The following is a 25917-nucleotide window of genomic DNA, read 5'->3' as shown; positions in this document are numbered from 1 at the left end:
AAAAATGTCAGTGGTGACAAAGTTGAGAAACATGTCTTAAAGGAACTTAAAAAGTTTTTAGTTGCTTGAATCCAATGCCTTAACATTTAATTATTAAAAGATTTTGCATCTAATGTCCGCGGGGCTTATTAAAGGAAAGCAAAAAAGGAAAATGGATAAAATGAAAATTTGTAAAATAGGAACTAAGCAATTAAGTATCAAACTTTTCAGAAGTCAATATAAGCCATTTAAGTAAACATTTTATTAGTCATCTTAATTCCTAACACTTATATTCCCCCATAAATAATATATTCAATTTAAATTATTTTCATCTGACCCTCACAAAAGCCCTCTAAGGTAGATATATTTAAGACTCAGGGAGGTTAAGTACTTGTCCAGTGAAACATGAATAATAAGAACAGTCTGGGACAACAGGAAAAGCAAATGACTGAGATCAGGAGAACTGAGCTTCCTAAAGTCTACCATGTGCCAGTCATGCATCATTGTTTTACCCTGCTAAACCTTGGCTTCCCCAGCTATCTAATCGGGGTAATTGCTGGCTCAGAGAATCACTACAAGGACTGAACAAGGTGATGAATTTCAAATAAATTACCTCACATGGTGTGAAATAGACCTAGAGGTGTCGGACCACCAGGGCCTGAGCCAAATATTCCCATTTCAAATCCAATGCACTTTCTTCCATCCCATGAGGACCCACAATGTGTTTAGAACACCACAGGCATTTGAGGTCACTGATTTCAGTAGCAAATGTGTATAGCATGCCTGAGGAAAGAAAAAAGGAAAAAGAAACACCTTAAAATCACTTAAAATTCCTTTACTCTCAACAGTATTGTTCAAAATTGCCAAGAGATTTCTTTCTCAGCCAGGACAAGATAAGCAGAAACTTTCCATTTTCCATGATTGAATAGTGCACGTTTTTGTATGTGTTGGGGGGTGGAGGGCAGGGAAAGAACAGCATCTCAAAACATTCTAAAGCAAAAAGGGACTTGATCATCTTCCCTGAAATGAGGAGAACACACTTCTATTTGTCAGAGCAATCTCAGACCAAGGGAGTATATTTTTCTCAAGCTTCCAGCAAATCATTTTGCGTCTGAATCAAAAAAAGTGAAAATTTAAGAAGAAACATTGACCCAGTAATTCCACTTCAGGGAATTAATCAGAAAAAAATACATATATACATACATATAATTTTAACATGCAATACAGAAATTTAGTGTCATGAATACAATTCTATAAATTATGGAATCTTCTATAAACATGAAAAATTGAAACCAAATAAAATACCTAGCAAGAGGAGGATGGTTAAGCAATTATTGAAAATTATGGTGAAGGATAGGTATAACAACATGATGAACGTCTGCTACAATAGCAGGAAAAATAGTAGAAAGAATTACGGATACAGAATCAACTCAGTTTTATTTTTTAAGTCTAAATAAGCTGATAGGAAACAGTCTAAAATGTTACAGTGGTGAGATTAGAAACAATTTTTCATCTTTCTTGTTTTCTATTTTCCAGCATTCTAAAGTGAGCATATATTCATGTTGTAATAAAAAATATATATAATGATTAAGTTAAGAGGACTTGGAAAAAAAGGAGCTAGGTTGGAAGAATACATAGAATTTTATGTGGAGAATTTGCTCTGCAAATATAATAGTTCAGTAAGGCAGGGGAAAGAAAAACTTTATTGTTACACCATTCCAAAGCCCTTAAGACCAAATTCCTCTTAGCCCGTTGATTTCATCTTGACATGTAACGTAACCCACAGTTCTACAATAAAAGAAACCATGAAATATCGATGGTGATTTCCAGGGTGCACATATACAGATGTTGATTGAAGATGAATTCCTCAGCAGGGTGGCTCATCATTGATATCCTGCCTTTTATGTGACAAAGGTTGCATGACCTTAATAATTATTAAGGGGTTACCTGCTTTGAATTGGCTCTAAGTTTCTAGAGAATATGAGTTAGACTGCAGTAAAGGCATAAAAGTAGGCTGGATCACATATTTTATTATGGAGCATCAAAATCAGAGTAAGAGATAATCTGATGGTCTGAAATAGCCTTGAGGGCTACCAGTTGTTGGCTTGAACTATGTCCTGTGTAATAATATTTTGTTTTTTCCTCTTTTCCTTTTCCTTCTTGCATAACTGCCCAGCAAAACTTCTAATAGCACATGGCCTTTAGGGAAAATGTATTCAAGAGCTTGTTTAACCAAATTATCCTCAGGGCTCCACCTAAAGAGGCATATAAACAGCTCTAAACTGAAGATTCAGTTTAAAAAGAGTATAGATTCACAGCAACAGAACATGACAACCACCATGAGAATTACAGGCTTAAAAGCCATCTTTTGATCAATTTAATGAAAACAATCATTTCACTCCAAATACATAACCTCTATCATGGTTGTGTAGAAGACTGCTTTGGGGGGTCATAACCACCCACTTTCTGATAATTATTTCCCCACCTAAAAAGTTCATTTCTAACATACGTGAAGTAAATGTGGAAATAAGAGAGATGTGCTGGAGTTTGAGAAAGCCCAATATGAAGACATCTCTTCCCTCTCCAAGTTTTAAACCCATTGAAAAATACAGTACACAGACTGAGATCTCATTTCCTAGTGGAATTAATCTGTGACAGTTCAGATGTCAGAAATAAATAATATCTAGAGCATCATAGGCCTATAGAACTTTCTGAAAAATGGATACATTTCATAGCTGTTGTGTTCAATATGGTAGCCACTAACCACTTGAAGTGGGTCTAGTGTGATCGAAGAACTGAAATTTTAATTTTGTGTAATTAATTTAAATTTAAACAGCTATATTTAGTTAGTGGCTACTGTACTGGACAGTGCAAATCCAGGATGTCAGGACAAGAGCTAGGAATTCAGTGACGTGCCGTGGTCCTGCCAACAATGTGTGGAAAAGCAGTCAAACACAATAGGAAAGGATAACTAGGTGTCGGTCACGAAGGAAGACAAACATCCAGGTTTTGAAGGGAGGAAGGGAGATAATAATAAGCGTAATAATAACTACTGATTACCTATGGTAGGTAATATTATCCCCATTTTTCATTTGAGGCTAGTGTGGCTCAGAACTTGTCCAAGGTCATACATTTAACAAGTAGGAAAGCCAGAATCTGAAACTGACTCTAAAGTTTATCTTCTTTCTAGTGTGCTCAAAATGGGATTCCTAAGAGCAAAATCATCAAATCAAGCCAAATAGTGAGCATCAAATATCTTCACATATCCTTAGTCCTTAAGCCTTCTGATCTCTTTTATGATTCACCTTATGCATCACTGTGTAGGAGGTATATAGGAGAAACTACAGTCATTCAGCAGCTTCCTTCAACCACCATCTGTTGAATACCTACCAAGTTCAGGGTGCCGGATGCTGCAGATGCTGAAATGAATAGGAGATTAAGATATGATTGTAAGTTAAACGATGGTAAATTGTGGCTGGATTGTATCCTTTCAGCTAACTGTCCCCATTGCCAAGCCCTGAGGCATAGTCACCACTCAAAGACCCCGCAGGGAGGAGCAAACACAGCACAGGCTGTGGTTCTAAATTCCCATGCCCTCTCTTAGCCTGCAGAATTGGCTGCTCCTTTGCACAGAAGTGACCACGGAGGAGGAAAGAGTTCACAGAAGCATCTCTAGAGTACACAATTCACATTATATTCTATGTGAATGGTACCCCCGACACTAAAACTGGTGGCCTTCTATGAATCTCTCTTCATACATGATTTTCCCAGGACCTACTCTGGTTCCTGTTTGACTTTTTTAAAGGATAGAGTAGGGAGAACTCCTGGGCATATCTCAGCAAATTAGCAGCACAAAAGATGTGATTAAAATAGAAATTTCCTTTAAACTTGGAGCAACCCCAAAAGAGAAAGTGGAAATCAAAGTTCCATACTTGCTTTCTCCCAAGGAAAACTTCAGCTTCTAGCATTATGGCTCTGAGCTCCCCCTGCAGGTGATTCTGGGCCACCTATGCTAACAGCAGTCTGGATCCTCAAGGAGCTCACAGCCAAGTGAAGGAGACAGCAATAAATTATTGCTGTTCAATGATAGCTTCTATAGGAGAGGGATGTACAGATGCTAGTGGTAGCTCCAAGAAGGTATTAGTCAGAGTTTCGCAGATGCCTTCTACAAGAGCTCTGTTTTCAATAAGATAATAGGGAATTAGACCTGAGAGCTATTGTCTACATGCACGACCTGTGGTGTTTTGTGAGATGCTCCCAGCAGTCAACCTCAATGCAGAGAGCCAGTACTTCCTAAGAGGTACCCAGCTTGACTGATGAGTTTTTTACTGTGAACCAACATAAACCAACTATCAATCAAGGGAAAAGAAAACATGAGACGCAGGTTTCAGGTTTCCAGGCCATATCTAGGTCCATACTGAAGGCCTATACTCTTCTTTCTTTCAGAAGATTAAGAATATGCCTCCCCCGCCACCCCAAAAAAAGGGATGGTCAAAAAAGGTGTGTAAGCTTTTTTAAAGCCATTAATTAATCACGAACTTGAGCAATTCTGAATCTGCCCTGAGAGTGTCTGAGTTCAGTAGTTAATTTTCCAGATCATCTGCATGTAAGATCCACAAGGAAAGACTTCAGTATAGCCTCCTCGGGGCAGAGACAGTTCCATTCATCACTGATTACTCAGTGCCTAGCATATCTGGTACCCAGTGGGTGCTTACTATGTATTAGTCCTCCTTTTTCATGTAGTAGTTCAGTTATGTTCATCACACATTTATGGAGTACCTGTGTCCCTAGCATTATTCTAAGTGTTGAGAATAAATGGAAATATAAGACATTCTGGTCCTTTGCTCTCTGATGGCTTACAGAGAACACTCAGTAAATGTTCTTTGAATTGAATTGTTGACTGAGTGGTTCAACAGGATAGGCTCGGAACTACAAACTGACTCTCAACAGAATTCTCCAATCAACTGAGTAGAAAAACAAAAAAACTGGTTTGAGATATATCCAAATGATATTGATCAGGAATATGGCTTGAAATTCTTAACTATGCCTGTGTTCACTATCATAATACTGATGCTGATTTATTCCTTTCCATCCCCATCCCCAAGACCAGCTCCTTTCTGAGCAGTAAAGTTCAGGAGGAAGCCTACTATCCCTGATCAGAGAAACACATAGGTCTACACAGGATTTGAACTGATGTCCTTCATTGGCATCATCCTTTTACCAGCTGGCCCCACATACTGCAGATGTGCCAAAATGGATTCACTATCATGTTGACACAGCTTTATTGTATCTTCTCCAAAACAATCTAGAATTTTCCTTCCAAGGTGTAGCATTGAGATGGACAACTTAACTTCTGTATTTCCTGACTTCGTGAGTGTATTTCCAGATTAGCATTATGGAGGTTACACAGTGTTTGTTTTATCACTCTTTGGCACTTTGGTCTATAAATCATGCGATTTATATTTGTTTGCCCCTAATTGTCCAAAGGAGACTGTCCTGTCCTTGTCACTGGAAAGTAAGGATGAGTAGCCATACAGTGGCAGAACACAGGCAATCACAAATGATCAGGGAAACAAAAACTAGCAGCAAGATGAATGTACTGAAAGCAAGTATAACAAAGAGAGGTGACGGTGAGCACGGGCCATTGCTCCAGCCGCACAGCCAGTGGCTCTGTGCATAAATGCTCAGCAGGCTTCAGTGCGGGAGCTGGAAATAAGTTTATACCCAAGGCAAAACAGACTGTCAAGTCAACTTGAGGCCCATTAGAAGAACAGGGGAGAGGTGGGTGGAAGTGATTGACAAGGGCCACATGACACTTCTTACATAATATCCCAGCCTGTCTAGCCTCCTCAAGGAACACAGATTTGACCATGAGCCAGTGTGAAAGGTCTTTCCGGCTTGTCTCTCTCCTACACCTCCCATGTTCTAGACTAAATGAAGGGATCATATGTAAAATAGATGTGCGAAGACTCAGAGCTTAGTTATACCCAGGACACACAATGTGGTCATCCTTGTTCTCTTGTCATTAGTTCACTTGCCAGAGAGGTGAAGGGAGTTCCCCGTACTGCCCTCAAATTGCAGCTTCCAAAATTTAGCTGGTTTTGAAGCTGGAGCAACTTTGATGTTTTCTTAACACAGGCAGGCACTTCATTAAAGCACTATGGAGTATACCAGCTATGTTTTCCCTGGAGTGAGCTGGATGAGATCCAAGCTGGGATCGAGACACACACAGGCAAAAATTATATAGGCAGAGAAATAAACCTCATTACCTTTCCAAGATATAATCTTACCTGCTTTAGTTAATTGCTACGTTTTTGTAGGGAAGGGAGCTGCTTTATCAAAGACATGTTTTCAAGAGACATGCGGTAGTCCATAGTCTATGGACTATTGTTCACATCGGAGCAGTCTAACTGTGGGTCCAAGCAAACGTCCAGGCGCAGTATTTCCTCCAGTGTGATGAAGGAGGTGGAGCAAATTCCAGGTCAATTCAGGGAAAACCTTTGTTCCTGCTAAATGGATCTTGTAATGGGTTTTTTAAATTTTATTTTAAGTTATGGAATACATATATGCAGGACATGCACGTTTGTTATACAGGTAAACATGTGCCCTGGTGGTCTGCTGCAACTATCAGCCTATCACATAGGTATTAAGCTCAGCATGCATTAGCTATTTATCCTGATACTCTCCCTTCCCCCGCCCCCGCAGACAGGCCCAGTGCGTGTTGTTCCCCTCCCTGTGTCCATGTGTTCTCACTGTTCAGCTCCCACTTACAAGTGAAAACATGCGGTGTTTGGTTTTCTGTTCCTGTGTTAGTTTGCTAAGGATAATGGCCTCCAGCACCATCCATGTTCCTGCAAAGGACATGATCTCATTCCTTTGTATGGCTGCATAGTAGTCCATGCTGTATAGGCCCACATTTTCTTTATCCAATCTATCATTGATGGGCATTTGGGTTGATTCCATGTTGTTGCTATTGTGAATAGTGCTGCAATGAACATATGCACGCATGTATCTTTACAATAGAATGATTTATATACCTTTGGATATATACCTAGTAATGGGATTGCTGGGTCAAATAGTATTTCTGTTTCTAGGACTTTGAGGAATCACCACACTGTCTTCCACAATGGTTGAACTAATTCACATTCCTACCAACAATGGAAAAGCATTCTTATTTCTCCACAGCCTTGCTAGCATCTGTTGTTTCTTGACTTTGTATTAATTGCCATTCTGACTGGCATAAGATGGTATCTCATTGTGGTTTTGCTCTGCATTTCTCTAATGATCAGTGATGTTGAGTTTTTTTCCATGTTTGTTGGCCACATGAATGTCTTCTTTTGAGAAGGGTCTGTTCATATCCTTTGCCCACTTTTTATTTTTTTAGATGGAGTCTTGCTCTGTCCCCCAGGCTGGAGTGCAGTGGCGCCATCTTGGCTCACTGCAAGCTCCGCCTCCTGGGTTCATGCCATTCTTCTGCCTCAGCCTCCCAAGTAGCTAGGACTACAGGCACATGCTGCCACGTCTGGCTAATTGTTTGTATTTTTAGTAGAGATAGGGTTTCACCGTGTTAACCAGGATGGTCTCGATCTCCTGACCTCATGATCCACCTGCCTCGGCCTCCCAAAGTGCTGGAATTACAGGTGTGAGCCACTGCACCTGGCTTCGTTTGCCCACTTTTTAATGGGGTCACTTGTTTTTTTCTTGTAAATTTGTTGAACCTCCTTGTAGATTCTGGATATTAGACCTTTGCCAGATGGGTAGATTGCAAAAATTTTCCCCCATTCTGGAAGTTGTCTGTTCACTCTGATGATAGTTTCTTTTGCTGTGCAGAAGCTCTTTAGTTTAATTAGATCCCGTTTGTCAATTTTTGCTTTTGTTGCCATTGCTTTTGACATTTTTTCTTTTTCTTTTTCTTTTCCTTTTTTTTTTTTTTTTTATTTGAGGCAGAGTTTCGCTCTTGTCGCCCAGGCTGGAGTGCAATAGTGCGACCTTGGCTCACTGCAACCTCCACCTGCTGGATTCAAGCGATTCTCCTGCCACAGCCTCCTGAGTAGCTAGGATTACAGGCGTGTACCACCATGCCCAGCTAATTTTTTGTATTTTTAATAGAGATAGGGTTTCTCCATGTTGGTCAGGCTGGTCTCAAACTCCTAACTTCAGGCGATGTGCCTGCCTCAGCCTCCCAAAGTGTTAGGATTACAGACATGAGCCACCATGTCTGGCCGCTTTTGGCGTTTTCATCATGAAATCTCTGCCCATGCCTATGTCCTGAATTGTATTGCCTAGATTTTCTTGTAGGGTTTTTATAGTTTGGGGTTTTACATTTAAGTCTTTAATCCATCTTGAGTTAATTTTTGTATAAGGTGTAAGGAAGGGGTTCAGTTTCAATTTTCTGCATGTGGCTAGCCAGTTTTCCCAGCACCATTTATTAATTAAAAAAATTTCCCCATTGCTTGTTTTTGTCTGGGGTTTGTTAAAGATCAGATGGTTGTAGATATGTGGTGTTATTTCTGAGATCTTTATTTTGTTCTATTGGTCGATGTGTCTGTTTTTTTTTTGTTGTTGTTACTAGTACCATGCTGTTTTGGTATAACTGATTCTTTTGGAAACTACAACTTGTCCTATGGAAATTAGGATTATTTGACATTGATTTTGTTTAAAACTATGGGATAGCAGTCAGGGAAGGGCAGGAGGAATGCTTTGAAGTCTCTGACACACTCCGTAGGCTTTAAGCAGTATAATATTTACATGAAGAGTTCAGTCCTTTCAAAAACACTTGATTTCATGCAATAATTCCTGGTTCATTTTTCCATTGATTCATTGATTTATTCTTTCAACAAGAATTTGTTTTCTGTCTCCCACTCATTGTGGTAGGCCCCATGGATATGTTAATAAACAAGGCAAGTATGATTCATCTCCTTTTATGGCTTAACCTGTTAAACATGTTTAAAATGTGGTTTTTTAAAAAAATTTAAGAGTGTGCACTGGAAGCAATGCATACATATAGATGAGAGGCCTAAATTATTTAGGGCACTGTGGAGGCCTTCCCCTCAAAACTGCATGTCCTCAGGATATCCTGAATTTTTCTGTTAACTAAGAACCCAAAATCTCAAGGACTTAGGCCTTATTTTTTATTCACCTACATGTCCACTGCAGTTTGGCAGGAGCTTCTGCTAGTGATGGTTACTCAGGGACCCAGGCTGATGGAACAGCCATCAACTCCAATGACACCAATTACTAACCCGGAGGGATTAAAAGGACTCTGAGGATTTGGCACTAATGTTCAAATACTCCTCCCAAAAGTGGTACACCCTACTGTACTCACACCTCACTGGTCAGGACTATTTATGTGGCCTCGCCCAGCTAGGAAATACAATCCTTCCAGGTACTAGGTTATGACCTGCACAAGTACTGACTCCACTGCATCATGAAGGCAGGGTAGCAGTGAGTCCCATAAGTGGGAGAAATGGCCAGGGGCCTCAGGAAAAAAATTCCAGACTAAGGCAAAAACATGTGTGAAGGCCACACAATTTCTTCCTGGAGTGGACCTCTATTCTGTAGATACAATTAAGTATATGTCTACCTCCAGTTAGACTGCAAATTCCAAAATCCATAGTTCTAGCACAAAGTGGGTGCTCAGCACATGTTTGGAAATAAGGAAAACAAGGTTGTCTCTGGGTTGGATATAATGAACCACATCAGAAATACTCAAAGTTTCCTTATAGTGCCATAACCACCTCCAGGCCAAAGCAGGTCTTGCTTGAAGACTTTCCTAATCTGTGTCTGTCTCACTCCCTCTCTGATAGAACTAGTCTCTTCTTCCTTCTTTCTCCAACTATAAATTGTACAGGGAACTTCAAAGTATGTGTAACACCTTTTTACCTGTATGTGTTTATCCATTTCATCCTGCTAGATGCTGAGGGGAGACTCCTATTTTATTTGGCTTTATACCAATGTGTAGACCAGTGCCTGGGACATGGTAGTTGTCAATATCGATTGAGAAAATAAATGCATCTGAAATTGTACGTATTAAGAGAAGGGTAGTTGGAGAGCACTGGAAATATGGGAAAATTAGGTAAGTTAGATACTATTGATAGGAGAGCAATTGACTAAAACCCCATTTCAGTGACATGTACGTCTCCCAAGAAGGATGCTGCAAGTTATAGTAGCCTGGTTTGAACTGGGTTTAAATCATACATTAACATTATGCTCGTACATGACATTACAAACACAACATGCTATCAGCTTACATATACATTCTGGTCTCTCCAACAGTGTTTTCTTTGACATTTCTGTATGTTTAGACACTATCTGTCACAAGCCAATCCAGCGGTAACCATCCTAATCCAAGCTGGATAACAATAGCATCAACCTCGCATTTGTATGACACTTGAACTTCATAAAATGATTTAATGTCTTTTATCCCACCATCCAGAAAGGCAACTTTGTGATATCCACCATAAATAATGATTTTTTGTCATTATCAACCAGAGGAAGAGAAAAAATTCTGTGCAGTTTTTCACCTCTCTTTCAGGTTTCATTTTGCAGAGTAGCTGAGATGCTATTCAGTCTTCTCTCCCAGCTCTATTAGCCTCAGTAACTGCCTGAAACAGCAAGACTGCAGACAAATATTCAGACTTATGACCACAGAAATCCAAACAGAATGTCAATTTTCATGCATTTGAGGTGAATTGGGCTATTCTAATTTTCAGGAATTGGATGTTCTTCTAGAAGACCTGTCCCTGTGGCAGTAGAAGGGGCCTGTTGCTGTCAGCACAGTTGCTCAAGGAATGACTTGTGAGCTGCAATTTTTTCACACTACTAATGCATTGCCTTCACCAGGGAGCACAGCCAGTTGCTGTGGGGTTGCATTAGAGGTTTTGGTGAAAAGCCTGGAGACCTCACTATAAAGGAGGAAGTGAAAGGTGATCACTGGAACTCCACCAGTTAACTCTTCAGGGAACCTACCACCATTTATGTTTACCAGAGATGAGCTTCTGATTGTAATGGGACCCCTGACAAATTGAGGAGTTTTGCATTGCTGCACTTGAGTGAGACTAATAGAATGTCAGCATCAGCTTTCAATGCCCTTCCTGACTGATGACCCATGCATAATAGCTTCCTGTGCATGGGCCTCAAGAGTCCGTGACTCACTGTGCCGCTGATACTTACAAGTTTCTGGAAATGCTAGTCATTGGAGAACCCTCTACACCCTAAATTTTTATTATAAACCCTATAGTATTTAATGGTTTAGAGCATTTACCTCCAATTATACTGCTTGGATTCACATCTCCATTCCTCCACTTTCTAATTGTGAAGCTTCAGATGAGTTGCTCTCTTTCAAAGGCTCTGTTTCCTCATCTTTAAAATAGGAATAATAATAATAGCAACTACTCATAGTGAAGATTAAGAAAATGAATGTATAGTGCCGAGCATGGAAAATTGTAGCAATTTCTCTCAATTACCTTTTTATATAGGGCCCAAGATAAGGTTTCACAAGATCAGAGAAAGATAAATCGGTTGAAACCATAAAAAGAGAGATTTTAGTAAGTTGTCTCTTACCAAGTATCAAGTACTGCCCTGGAAGAAAGGGCATACCTTCAATAAATATTTATTGAGGACCTAATAGACATGAAGCAGTAGGCTTCAGGTAGGTAAGTTGTCTGCCACATGAATGTGTTTAAGTACGGGCCAGGCAGCCACTTGGTGAGAGCAGGAGTCAGCACAGGGCATCTTTTACCACAGAAAACCTCATACAGCCTAGTGGGCTATTCTAAGATTGTTTTAATAGGATTATAAGGCTGAATAATCAATTTACACCCACTTGAATCAACCCAAAGTTGTGTGTGGGCCACTTCATTCTGATAGATGCCCTATTAATAAAGAAGGATAAAAGAGAAGGGGGAGGGAGAACAGCAGGAAAATTACATAATTGCCTTTTCCAAATTGCTTAAAAGTCTTACCTGAAGAAAAATACATCATAATTAAGGCCCCTGGCTTCCATTTATGAAAACGCAAGAACAGCTCAATTGCTTTGCCCCCCAGCAATCTTAGATTTTTTTTGGTCATTGTCATTATTATATTATTGAAAAGTGTTCAACATTATTGTAGGCCCTTTAGTATCACAACATGCAGGATGCAGAGGTGCACCTTGAGCTTTCTTTTCCATTTATATTGACCCTGGAAAGGAGAAATAGGTACAGAAAAGAGGTGGGTAGACAGGGGCATTGTATAAATATATAAGGTGCAGTCATGTATTCAGCAATGCTTTAATCGAGCCAAATCCTTTCCATCTGACAAGTTCCCAAAGCTCTCCCTTGAGGACATAGAACCTGAGGAATGAGCAGCTGCTTGGCTAAGGAGGTGGCAAGGCAAGCTGACAGCAGGAACAGAGCATGCGGTTAGTGGGTGAGAATGTACCAGGAGAAGGAAACTGGCAAAGGAAAGGGAGACTGAAAAAGGCCCACAAGTTACATTCCCAGAAGGCAGCCCACCCCAGCAAGCATGATACAATAGGCTCCCAGATGTCTCCCTTGTGTTATTCATCTGCCACCACAGTTCTCAATCTTGCACATGCATGTGAGTCACCTGGAAATCTTGTTAAAATGCAGATACTGATTCAGTAGGTCTGGGGTGGAGCCTGAGATTCTGCATTTCTAAGAGGCTCCCAGTTGATGCTAATACTCAGGGTCTGCAGACTGCACTTTAAGTAGCAATGTACTAGGTCACGGGTGGACCCACTATGGCCTGTGGATCAAATTTTGCCAGTTGCTTCTTTGATGAATAAGCATGATTGGAACACAGCTATGCCAAATTGTTCACATACTGTCTCTGGCTACTTTTGCACCCAGTTGTGTAGTTGCAACAGAGACTTTATGGTTCACAAAGCCTAAAATATATTTAATGTCTGACCTGTCCCTTTAGGATAGAGATCGGAATATTTCTCCTTTATTGAAGCTAAGAAAAAAGAAGAAATTGTGTTATGTTGAGCTGAAGGAACTTGTATTGTGAATTTCAGTAAATAAGAGGCAAACTCTGGCTTTGACAAAAAATAATGATTTCTATAAACATTTAGAGGAGATTAAGACTGTAAATAAATTGAAAGAGAAACATTCCAGAACTCCATGGTTCTACAGAAACCTGGATCCTTGCAATCCTTCTACATTCTTTAACACTGAAAAGAACTAGCAAAATCTTGTGTGATATCCTATGTCATCTATAAATTATCTTCAGAACCACAAAATTTATAAATTCATCTTACATCAGTTGAAAATAACATCCTTCTGCTCTTCACCACCTCATTATGGTTTTTTAGCTGTTAGAGAGTTCTTTTTATTCAGTGAGGAAACTATAACAGCAATAATTCAACCTTAACTTTGCATGACACAGCATCTTTTCCAAATTACTTTTCACACGCACTATCACATGTGATCTTCACATTAGGTAAACTAATTCCATTTGATGCAAAGAAGCAGTAATATAAAGTCTTCACTCAACAAGCTCACACTCAAAGAGACAGTGACAGACATAAACATCAACATGGTGTGACAAATGTTCATAGAGAGGTGAATGGGACACAGGTGCAGGTCAGAGGATGACATAGGCTGTGATGGGCTGTCATTTCAGAATTTACCTTACAGGTCTTTAAATTGGGGGAAGAGGTTGTAATGGATGAGAGGACTGTCACAGCAAAAATATTAATAAAAATTTGAAGAAAAAAAGGCAATGGTAGCATTTTACAGAGAATATCATTATGAGGTAGAAATTCTTGCATGGGAAATTAAAAAATTGAGATTCAGAATCAATACAGATTAATTAATCACTGAACACTGAAGGTAGGATGCATACTGAAGACTTCTAACTCCAAACATTTTTCCCCCCTATGGCTATATTAACTTTTCAAGGATGATTTTTTTTCAGGGATGAGGATATTGTATGAGTTTATAATGACAGTTACGATAGTGATAGCTAACATTCATAGAGTATGTTTTCTATGTCTTCCAAAGGACTAGCACCAATAGATGAAAGTTACCTGTTAGAAGATTTCAGTTCAGTGTAATTAAAATCTTGCTAATCTTTTCAGTTGTCCAGCAAAAGAATAAGCTATATCAGAAAAATAATGAGCTCTCTCTTTCTTAAAGGAAGTGTGTACACTGAAGCTGAATTCACAAGGGGTTTTACCAAAGAGAATGCTTTGTGTTGGCTGAAAAATCAGAATGAATGTGTCTCCTTCAAATAGAGCCAATGAATTTCCCAAGGCCACACAGTTACAGTAACTCAGCCAAATCTAGAACCTACATGTCCCAGTTTTTTCCTCTACTTCCTTCTTCTATTATGATTACTAATATCAGATGTAAGTGACAGGATGATTAATGAGGAACCCAGCATTGTATTTCAGTAGAATAATGTTCAGTATAGACAATGATATGTAAATAGCTGTAATTCCCAGTGAAACTTTGTAAAGGACTTAGCCTACATTAAGCAATTGGGAAATTTCCTCATTCTCGCAGTCATTAAGATAACGTTCTCCAATTACTTTTTTTGTTCTTATTAGAATTGTTCTTGGGCCTTATTTCAGGTACTACCCAAATGGCATACATTACAGTTTGGTCTTATTTGATTGCTACTTTTTAAAAACATGCAGATACCATCAAGCATAGCTTCCTACGGTACAGTAATTTAGCTAAAGAATATGTATGAGGAAGCTGAGTATGTATGAAACAAGATAGAGTCAAACTCCAGGGAATTATGTGGCCTTTTGTTTTATAGCATATTGCAATAATTTACGATACCATGAATTTAGTCACATGTTTACTTTATGGAAAGACCTATCAATCCAGTTCTCTTTCCAATATAATTCAAAAAACATTTACTAAACATCTCAACTCTGGGCCTAGTTTCTCACCAGGCACCTGAGTAAATGAAAAGTATTCCATAATGATGTTACTGTAATCTCAAGAGGTTTTATTCTCATGAAGATTTACAAGTATGCAACCAACTGCTATAGAAAGAGAGAACCAAAAGAAGTAGAATAGACAATAAGTGCCACAGAAGGGGATTCAATATTGAACAGGAATTTTAACAACATTAATTTTCATGTTTCAGCCACATTACAGGTTGACTAAAATACCCCCGATAATCAATTAATTTATTCTCTCTTGACAGCAATCCATTTGTGCATCCGTTGTTACGCTGCAAAATCGGCACAAAGGAACCATGTCCCATTTGAGTGAGATTAGCCAGTCTACTGTGGCTACGTTATGATTTTAATCCTTGTTTCCTGTAATGCTTCTATAATGCAAAACCTAATGATTTTTCTCTAACCTGCATGGTCTCCAGAGATAATGCATCTGATTCGGTCTCTAAAGTAAGGTAAACAGTGTGGTTTGGGGGTCAGCACAGCAGGCTAGAAAGCAACAGAAACAGCTGTACAGCCAAAGAAAGTGCTTAAATTCTTTTCAAACTGAGTTTGGTTTTTAGTGGCAGAAAAAAAAAAGTGAAATCAAAGGTACCAGTATTCCTCACCCTTATGCTAAATATAGATTTTCATAAACTAGTCAAACACAGCTCTAAAAGATGGTTTATCTTGAGGTTAATCTCAGATGAGAAATTAATGTTTAATTAATTTTATCAAGTCAAGGGGTAGCAGATATGCCTCCTTAATTTTTGTTTAATTGGAATCTAATTACAACGAAGTCATTCATTCATTCATTTACTCAGCAAATTTTTTTAACTACATGAAGCTGAGTTTTTTAACTAAAGCAAAACTCAATAGAAATCTCTGTGCTGCACTTATTTTCCTAATTTTAGACATTTGTCTAACTTCCCAATGACATTACCCTTGTCTTGAGTGAACATTTGAGGAAATGTAGATAAAAATTATTTGTTCCCCTTAACCACTATCTAATTAGCAAAAATGCCAAATCTCTGCCTTTAAAATTCTAAATGGCTTTGGCATAATGAAGCAGCATTATGGGTTGATTTAAGTAATACACTAGAAAACTTTCATCAGCTAACAAATGCACTTGTCTTTAAATTGATCATTTAATCCTCATGATGCCATATTGTTATGTCTTTGCTTCTCAAGATCAGTGGTTCTCAACCTTGCCAGTATATTGAAATCACAGAAAGAACTTTAATAGATACTGATGCCTAGTATTCACTCCCGGAGAGACTGATTTAAGTAGTTTGGGGTCCTAGTCTCCTTAGCTACTATAACAAAATACCTATGGTAACTTATACTATGGGGTAATGTATAAATGATAGAGATTTATTGCTTGCAGTTCTGGAGACTATAAAGTCCCAGATCAAGGTACCAGCAGATGCTCTCTGCTTTCAAGATGGTACCTTCTGCCTTCTACCTTCTCCTCACATGGTGGAAGGAACAAGGAAGCTCCCCCTGGAATCCTTTTTGTAAGAGCACTAATCCCATTTATAAGGGTAAAGCTCTCATAACCTAATTGCTTCCCAAAGCCCTCACCTCTTAATACTATCACAATGGGTATTGGGCTCCAACATATGAATTTGGGGGTGGGGGAACACCAATATTCAGACCATACCAACAAGGTTTTGTTTATATATCCTAAGTGTTTCAAATGTGAACCCAGGATTAAGAACCACCATTCTAAACTATGAGAACATAAGCATATGATCATATTCCTCCTTTGCTAACAACCCTTCAATGATGCAACAGCCCTTACAAATGCTGGGGAAAATCCAGAATCCCGAGCACAGTTGTCAGTGCCTTCGGAGGTCCACCTCCTGCTCCTGTTTCTCCCCTTTTCCCAGCCCTCAGCAGTGTGCTTTCCATGCTGCAGGTCTTCCCACCCACCACTCTCAAGTCTGACCCAACTCCAGTCCTTGGACAAACTATTCTCTTTGATGAGATGCTCTATCTCTTCATCCGAACAGTTTCTTCTGATCTTTAGTTTTGGTGGAAGTGTCACTTTCTTACACAGAACATTTCTGTTCCTACCCATGAGTCTCATCCCCAAAATGTTTCTCTACCATATCTAACACTTTACTTGTTTATTACATGGAAACTGTAGGGGTGTTGAGGATAGGAACCTCGTCTGTCTTCTTTACTGCTGTGTCTCTAGTACCTAACACAGTGTCTTCTACCTAACAGAAGCCCAATAGCTGTTGTTATTGAATCAGTCATGATTCAGTCAAGAAAAAGAAACCACACCAGGAATTTGAATGGGGAAAACTTTATAGAAAAAATTATTAACTGGTAAAATGTGATTAACTACTAAGTAGACTAAAAAGCACTCACAGCAAATGCTGGGGGCAGTTATACTCCTAAGGTAAAAAAGAATACCCAAAGAAGGAGCTAAAGGTTTGGAAAGCACCAGCTCATACCAGTGGCTGAGATTTTGACCCCATTGGAGAGGGCAGAACTGCTACCTACTGAATAGAAGAGAACTTCACTGGGTCCTGTGGGCCAGAGCTGGTCTACAGGAGGTCACATGTTGGGATGTTGGTGACTTTTACTAGGGTGTCATGGGTTGAAGCTGGTCCATAGAAAGCTCCCCACTTGGGTGCCAATAGATTATAGTTGGTCTGCAGGAAGCTTCCTGCTGAGATGCTGGAGACACTCAGTGTCCCTCAGTGGAGATTGAGGGCCACTCATCACTGCCAGATGTGCAGCTGAAGGAGAAAGAGAAAAGCACACAATAAAAGCCTCTTTGTTGTTGTTGTTGTTGTTGTTGTTGCTATGTCTGCAGTGTCTGTCTAGGCTCTCTAGTGACCAAACCGAACACTGAACCAACTCTCAAATGTGAAATGTTATAGGGCCCAGCCCCAAAATCACAAAACAGGGCAAACAGCAGTAGATTTAGAGGTGAGAGACAATCAGTTGATGTCTAGCACTGTTATCAATGATTGATAGATAGATACATAGCTGGATGGATACACACCAGATAGATAGATATCCCCAGAAAAACAAAGAAAATATTAATCCCTTCACAAAGTAAAAACCAATAGCATATTCAAATGAAAAGATAAAATCTTGATCTTCACTTTCTCCTATATTTCTTTTTATGTCTTTTTAAACATTATTTTCATTTTAAAGAACAAATAATTATATTTATGGGCTATGATATGATATTTGGATATTGTGAAATGAGCAAATCAGACTAATTAATATATCACCTCACATATTTATCATTTCTTTGTGGTAAAGACATTTAAAATCCACTCATTTAGCAATTTTGAAATATATAATACATTGTAATTAACTGCATTTTTTAATTTTCTTTTTTCTATTCAGAGCTTGAAGCCTAAACCATATTGATGATAGCCATTTTACCTATCCCTATTAGAGTCGGACTTCTCTTATTATGGGCCTGAAAAGCCATGTAACTGGGATGAAGGCAAATCTTGAATTCGATATTTGGAGCTTTTGCTCAACTGTAAGATGGATATTAAATCCTTTCAATTTTGCTTTTCAGGATATTCTGGTAGCAATATTACAAGCAGTGAAAAAGCATCAACTAGAGGAAATAAATTAATCAGGATATTGCTCGTCATACTTTCATATCATTAAGAATGTTTTGAGTGCCAAATGAAAGCTTTGATGCAAAAATTAGAGCACAGAATGGCAAGATTCTCTTGATCCTTAATCAGTGCTTATAACTTCTGCAGAACATCAACTATAGCAAAGAATCATTAGTTTTCTGCTATATTTAAACTTCTGCTTTATTTAATAAGCAAAGAGTGAAAATAAAATGTACATAGCAGGAAGCTGATCTTTAGCTGGTGTCAGGGATTGAAAAAATAAGCATCCATTCTAGCCTATCTCTTCACAAAATCATGCAATTGACTCAGAATGCAGTGGATTTCTTAAAGCAATTAAATTTGCTTTAAAACAGTCATGCATTTTTTACAGGTACAATAAATGACACAGCCTTTTTAGAATTTTTTCTAAAGAGCAATTAACAATATCCATAAATAAGGAAACAGTCTGATATAAAAGAAAAGCTTTATTCCAAAGATATCTGCCAGGCAATATTGATAACACATTCCCATCCTATGAAAAGAAACTAAATAATAAGCAATAAGAGTACTGTGGAACCATCCCATGAGACATGCATACAGCCATTAAAAATGAAATGTGATAGACTTTAAAACAACAAAAGGAAATGACTATCTTATAACCATCTTCTGTTAAGTGAAAAAAAGCTGATGAAAATAGTATCTCTTGTACAATCATGATTAAAAATGAAAGGGAGAAAACCTGGAAGGCTTTCTTTTTCTTTTCCACAGGATGATTTTGTAGAAATACAGATACAAGATAAAAAAGGGAAGCAAATTTTGGTAGATTACCAAATTGTCCTCCTAAAAGGTGTTGTACCACATGTACATATACTTTCCTACTAGCCATGCATTTTCCATATTTTTGCATATTCCATAATGTACATAGATAATGTTTATACCAGAGAAAACTAGCTAGTATATTTTGCTTCAAAGCTTTCAAGGAGGGAGTGGCCAAGATGGCCAACTAGAAGCAGCTAGTGTGTGGCTCTCACAGGGAGGAATAGAAGGGGCAAGTAAATACAGCACCTTAAACTGAAACATCCAGGTACTTGTATTGGGGTTAATCAAGGAAACAACTGGACCCACAGAGAATGGAGAAAAGCAAGGCAGGACAATGGCCCACCTGGGAGCAACATGGAGCCAGGGGATCCTCCCCTGCCCAGGGAATGGTGAGTGAATGTGTGACCCCAGGAAACCACGCTTCTCCCACAGATGTCTGCAACCCTTCAGTCAGGAGATCTCCTTGTGGACCCACTCCACCAGGGCCTTCAGTCTTCAGTTTGACAGACAGATCTATGTGTAGTCTTGGCAGAGCAGCCACTCAGGCATGCATGGAGACCCTGGAGCCTTAGATACCTGGCCCTTCCAGCAAAAGTAGCTACAGCTCTGGCTAAGTGGGAGGTTAGACTCCTATACATACCTCTAGGAAAGAGGCTGATTCCAGGGTTCTGAGCAGCAACAGCCTGCAGGCCCCATTTCCATGGCACCTCACAAAGTAAGATGCACAACCAGCTACCAGTAGTGGCATTGCACCCCCCGTAAGAAGGAGCTCCCAGGGGGTGGGGCAGCAAACATCTTTGCTGTTTGGGCACCTTAGGCATTCCAATCTTCAGGCTTTGGAGAGTCTGAGCCCGCCTGGGATAGAAGGGATCCCCCAGAACAGCACAACTGCTCTACCAAAACGTGGTCAGACTGCTGCTTTAAGTGGGTGCCCGATCCTGTTCCTCCTCACTTGGCTGGACCTCCCAACTGGAGCCTCCAGCCATCCCACACAAGCTCTCTAGCTGACAGAGATCTGAAACCATGGGACGGGGCTCCCAGAGGGAGTGGTGGTCTGCCATCTTTGCTGATTGGGTGACTTAGCCATTCTAGCCTTTGGGCTTCGGAGTGTCTGAGGTGACAGGGAGCTGAAGTGGACCCCCAGCACAGCACGGCTGTTATACTAAAACGTGGCCAGACTGCTTTTTTAAGCAGGTCCCAATCCCATTCCTCCTCACTGGGTGGGACCTCCCAAGTGGGGTCTCTAGTCACTCCCTAAACGTGCCATAGAGCCAGCAACAGGTCTGTGCCTCCCTGGAACAAAGCTGAGAAGGAAGGAGCTTTGTCCCAGAGGGAGGGATAGGCTGCCATCTTTGCTGTTTTGCAACTGTCACTGGTGACACCTCCAGGTTCTGGAAAATCTGAGGTGACTAGGAATTGGAGAGGGCCCCAAGCATACCACAGCAGTCCTACAGAAAAGTGTCCAGACTGTTACATGGGTGCCCATTCCCGTATTTCCTCACCAAGCAGGTCCTCCAGACTTGGGCCTCCAGTCACCCCCTACCAGAACTATCAAGCCAATACTACCTCAGCAACTCCCTGAACAGAGCCTCCAGAGGCAACTGAAAGTCTCTTGGCCACTGCCTCTACAGTGAAACTGCTCTTGCCACCCTTGCACTTAGGAGCAAAGACCCTAAGTGCCTTATCCACACCTCCAACAAGCTGCAGTCGACCCAAGAAAAGGAGGCCAGTCCACCTTCCATGGGTCCCACACCCCTCCATCAGCTCGTCACCAGACAAGGAACCCCTGACTTGGGCCCACAGCACAAACCTTCCACCTTGGTCTGACTGTACTGAGCAATTGCTGACCTGCATTTCTTGGGGGCAGAACCCCCAGGAGTCAAGCAAATGACCCTTGGCTACAACCACCATTAAGATCCCTTTTTCTGTTGCCTGTAAACTGGGGAAGAAACATAAACCTTAAGATCATTCCAGAGCTGCAGTGGACAGTCTAGGAATGCCACGTTGTGAACTATAGCCAGCATTAAAGTGGAAAAGGAACCCACACTTTCAGAGCACTGAGAGGGAACACAGCTCCAACTATAAGGAAACATAGGGTAGCCACACAACCAAGCAAGAGTCAACCAACTGACCAATAAGCCTAAGTGTCACCTGCTGGATCATACCCAAAGCTTCAATACCAAAAATACCTCACTAATATACACCCCTCTGAAACCAGAGACAGGAAGTTAGCTTCAAATAAAGACCCCATACAAAGCCTCGGCCCAGTGAAAACATCCAAAAAAGAAGTCTATTGACTGTGCTCAATCTACGCTGCAGTTAAAGGAACACCCACACACAGTGATGAGAAAGAACCAATGCAAGAACTCTAGTAACTCAAATGGCCAGAGTGTCATATGTCCATCAAATTACTGCACCAGTTCTCCAACAAGAGTTTTTAACCAGGCTGAACTGGCTGGAATGACAGAAATACAATTCAGAATATGGATAGAAACAAAGATCATTGAGATTCAGGAGGATGACAAAACCCAATCCAAAGAAAATAAGAATCACAATAAAGTGATACAGGAGCTGAAGGACAAAATGGCCTATATAAAAATAACTTAATGGGTCTGACAGAGCTGAATAACACAACACAAAAATTTTGCAATGCAATCAAAAGTATTAACAGCAGAAAATATCTAACCTGGGGAAAGAATCTTAGAACTTGAAAACTAGCTCTCTGAAATAAAAATAAAGAAAAAAAGAATAAAAAGGGATGAATGAAACCTCCAAGAAGTATGCAATTATGTAAAAAGGAAAAATCTATGAATCATTGGCATCCCTGAAAGGGATAAGGAGAAAGCAAACAACTTGGAAAACATATTTCAGAATATCATCCATGAACATTTCCCCATCCTTGCTAGAGAAGCCAATAGTCAAATTCAGGAAATACAGAGAACTCCTGCAAGATTCTACATGAGAAGATCATTCCCCAAGACACATAATCGTCTGATTTTCCAAAGTCAAAATGATAGAAGGAATGTAAAAGGCAGCTGGAGAGAAAGGGCAGGTCACCCACAAAGGAATCTCCATCGGGCTAACAGCGAACCTCTCAGCTGAAACCCTGTAGGACAGAAGAGATTGGGGGCCTATATTCAACATTATCAAAGAAAAAAATCTTCAGCCAAGAATTTCATATCCAACCAAACTAAGCTTCCTAAGTGAAGAAATAAGAGCCTTTTCAGATAAGCAAATGTTGAGGGACTTCATTACCACCAGACCTGTCTTACAAGAGATCTTGAAAGGAGTACTAAACATAGAAAGGAAAGACTGCTACCAGCTACTACAAAAACACACTTAAACACACAGACTAGTGTCACTGTAAAGCAACTACATGAACAAGCCAACGTAGTAACCAGCTAACAGCACAATGACAGGATCAAATCCACATGTATCAAGGTTAGTATTGATATGTATGGATTTGATCCTGTCATTGTGCTATTAGCTGGTTACTAACAGCTAACTGGTAAATGAGCTAAATGCCTTGGCAAATGGGCTAAATGCCCCCACTTCAAAGGCACAGAGTGGCAAGGTGCATAAGAAAGCAAGACCCAATGGTATACTGTCTTCAAGAGGCCCATCTCACATGTAATGACACTCATAGACTCAAAATAGAAAAATCTATGAAGCAAATGGAAAACAGAAAAAAGCAAGTGTTGCAATCCTAATTTCAGAAAAAAACATATTTAAAAGTAATAAGAATCAAAGACAAGGAAGGGCATTACATAATGGTAAAGGGTTCAATTCAACAACAAGACCTAACTATTCTAAATATACATGCACCCAACACAGGAGCACCCAGATTCATAAAGCCAGTTCTTAGAGACCTACCAAGAGACATAGAGACATAGACTCCTATGCAATAATAGTAGGAGACTTCAACACTTCAGTGGCAGTATTAGACAGATCATCAAGGCAGAAAATTAACAGATATTGAAGACCTAAACTCAGCATTGGATCAAATGGTCCAATGATATTCTGACAGACCTTTACAGAACTCTCCACCCAAAACAAAACAACAGAATATACATTGTCATTGCCACATAGCACATACTCTAAAATTGACCACATAATTGGACATAAAGCAATCCTCAACAAATGTGAAAGAACCAAAGTCATATCAAACACACTCTTGCATCACAATAAACATAGTAGTCAACACAATGAAAATCATTCAAAATCATACAATTACATGGAAATTAAACAACATGGTTCTAAATGACTTTTGGGTAAACAATGAAATTGAGGCAGAAATCAAGAAGTTCTTAGAAAATAATGACAGCAAAGATACAACATGCCAGAATCTCTGGGACACAGCTAAGATAGTGTTCAGAGGGAAATTCATAGCACTAAATGGTGCATCAAAATGTTAGACCTCAAATTAACAACCTAACTTCACAACTGGAAGAATTAGAAAAGCAAAACAAACCAACCCTAAAGCTAGCAGAAGAAGAGAAATAACAAAAATCAGAGCTGAATTTAAGGAAATTGAGGCATAAAAAAAAAACATTCAAAAGATCAATAAGTCCAGGAATTGTTTTTTTGAAAAAATAAAATAGATAGTCCACTAGCTAGACAAATTAAGAAGACAGAAGATTCAAATAAAAACAAATAGAAATGACAAAGGGAATGTTACTACTGGCCCCACAGAAATAAAAACAACCATCAGAAATTACTATGAACATCTCTATGCACACAAACTAGAAAACTTAGAAGTGATGGATAAATTTCTGGACACATACACCCTCTGAAGCCTGAGCCAGAAAAAATTGATTCCCTGAACAGACCAATAATGACTCTGAAATTGAATGCGTAATAAATAGCCTACCAACCAAAAAAAGGCCAGGACCTGATGGATTCACAGCCAAACTCTACCAGATACACAAAGAAAGGTTGGTACCATTCCTACAGAAACTATTCCCCAAAAAAATGAGGAGGAGGGACTTCTCCCCAACTCATTCTATGAGGCCATCATCATATTAATACCAAAACCTGGCAGAGACACACACACAAGAGTTTAGACCAATATCCTTGAGGAACATTGATGCAAAAATCCTCAACTAAAGACTTGCAAACCAAATCCAGCAATACATCACAAAGCAAATCCAGCATGATCAAGTAGACTTCATCCCCAGGATGCAAGTTTGGCTCAACATACGAAAATCAATAAATGTGATTCATCACATAAACAGAACTAAAGACAAAAACTACGGGATTTTCTCAATAGATATAGAAAAGGCTTCCCTTTAGGTTAAAAACTCTCAATAAACTAGGTATTGAATGAACATACCTCAAAATAATAAGAGCCATCTATGACAGACCCAAAACCAACATTATACTGAGTGGGCAAAAGCTGGAAGCATTCCTCTTGAAAACCAGCAAGACAAGGATGCCCTCTCTCACCACTTCTATTCAACATAATATTGGAAGTCCTAACAAGAGCAATCAGGCAAGAGAAAGAAATAAAGAATCTCTAAGTAGGAAGAGAGGAAGTCAAACTATCTCGTTTGCAGACATGATTCAATATCTAAAAAGCCCCATAGTCTTAGCTCAAAAGCTTCTTCAGCTGATAAACAACTACAGTAAAGTTGCAGATACGAAATCAATGTATAAAAGTTACTAGCATTCCTATATACCAATAACAAACTGAGAGCCAAATCAGAATGGCAAATTCATTCACAATTGCCACACACACAAAAACAAAATACCTAGGAATATAGCTAACCAGAGAGTTGAAAAATCTCTACAATGAGAATTACAAAACACTAGTCAAAGAAATCAGAGAAGACACAAATGGAAAAATATCCCATGCTCATGGAAAGGAACAATCAATATCATTAAAATGGCTATACTGCCCAAAGCAATTTACAGATTCAATGCTATTTCTATCAAACTACCAATGACATTCTCATAGAACTAGAAAAAATTATTTTAACATTTATATGGAACCAAAAAAGAGCAGGAATAGCCAAGGCAATTCTAAGAAAAAAGAAAAAGGCTGGAGGAATCATGTTGCCTGACTTCAATCTATACTACGAGGCTACAGTGACTAAAACAGCATGGTACTTGTACAAAAACAGAAACATAGACCAATGGAACAGAATAGAGAGCCCAGAAATAAGGCTGCACATCTATGAACATCTGATCTTTGACAAACCTGACAAAAACAAGCAATGGGGAAAAGACTCCCTATTCAATAAATGGTGCTGGGATGACTGCCTAGTCGTATGCAAAAAAGTTAAAGCTGGACCCCTTCCTTACATCCTATACAAAAATCAACTCAAGATAAATTAAAGGCTGAAATATAAAACCCAAAACTATAAAAACCCTAGAAGACAACCTAGGCAATACCATCCTGGACCTAAGGAATGAACAAAGATTTCATGATGAAGATATCAAAAGCAATCATAACAAATGCAAAAATTGACAAATGGGATCTAATGAAACTTTGGAGCTTCTGCACACCAAAAGAAACTATCAACAGAATAAAAAAATAACCTACAGAAGGGAAGAACACTATTGCAAACTATGCATCTGACAAAAGTCTAATATCCAGCATTTATAAGGAACTTAAACAAA

Source organism: Colobus angolensis, unplaced genomic scaffold (genome assembly GCF_000951035.1).
Source record: "Colobus angolensis palliatus isolate OR3802 unplaced genomic scaffold, Cang.pa_1.0 Scaffold455, whole genome shotgun sequence".
NCBI classification, from domain to species: domain Eukaryota; kingdom Metazoa; phylum Chordata; class Mammalia; order Primates; family Cercopithecidae; genus Colobus; species Colobus angolensis.
Note: the sequence above shows the minus strand (reverse complement) of the source record.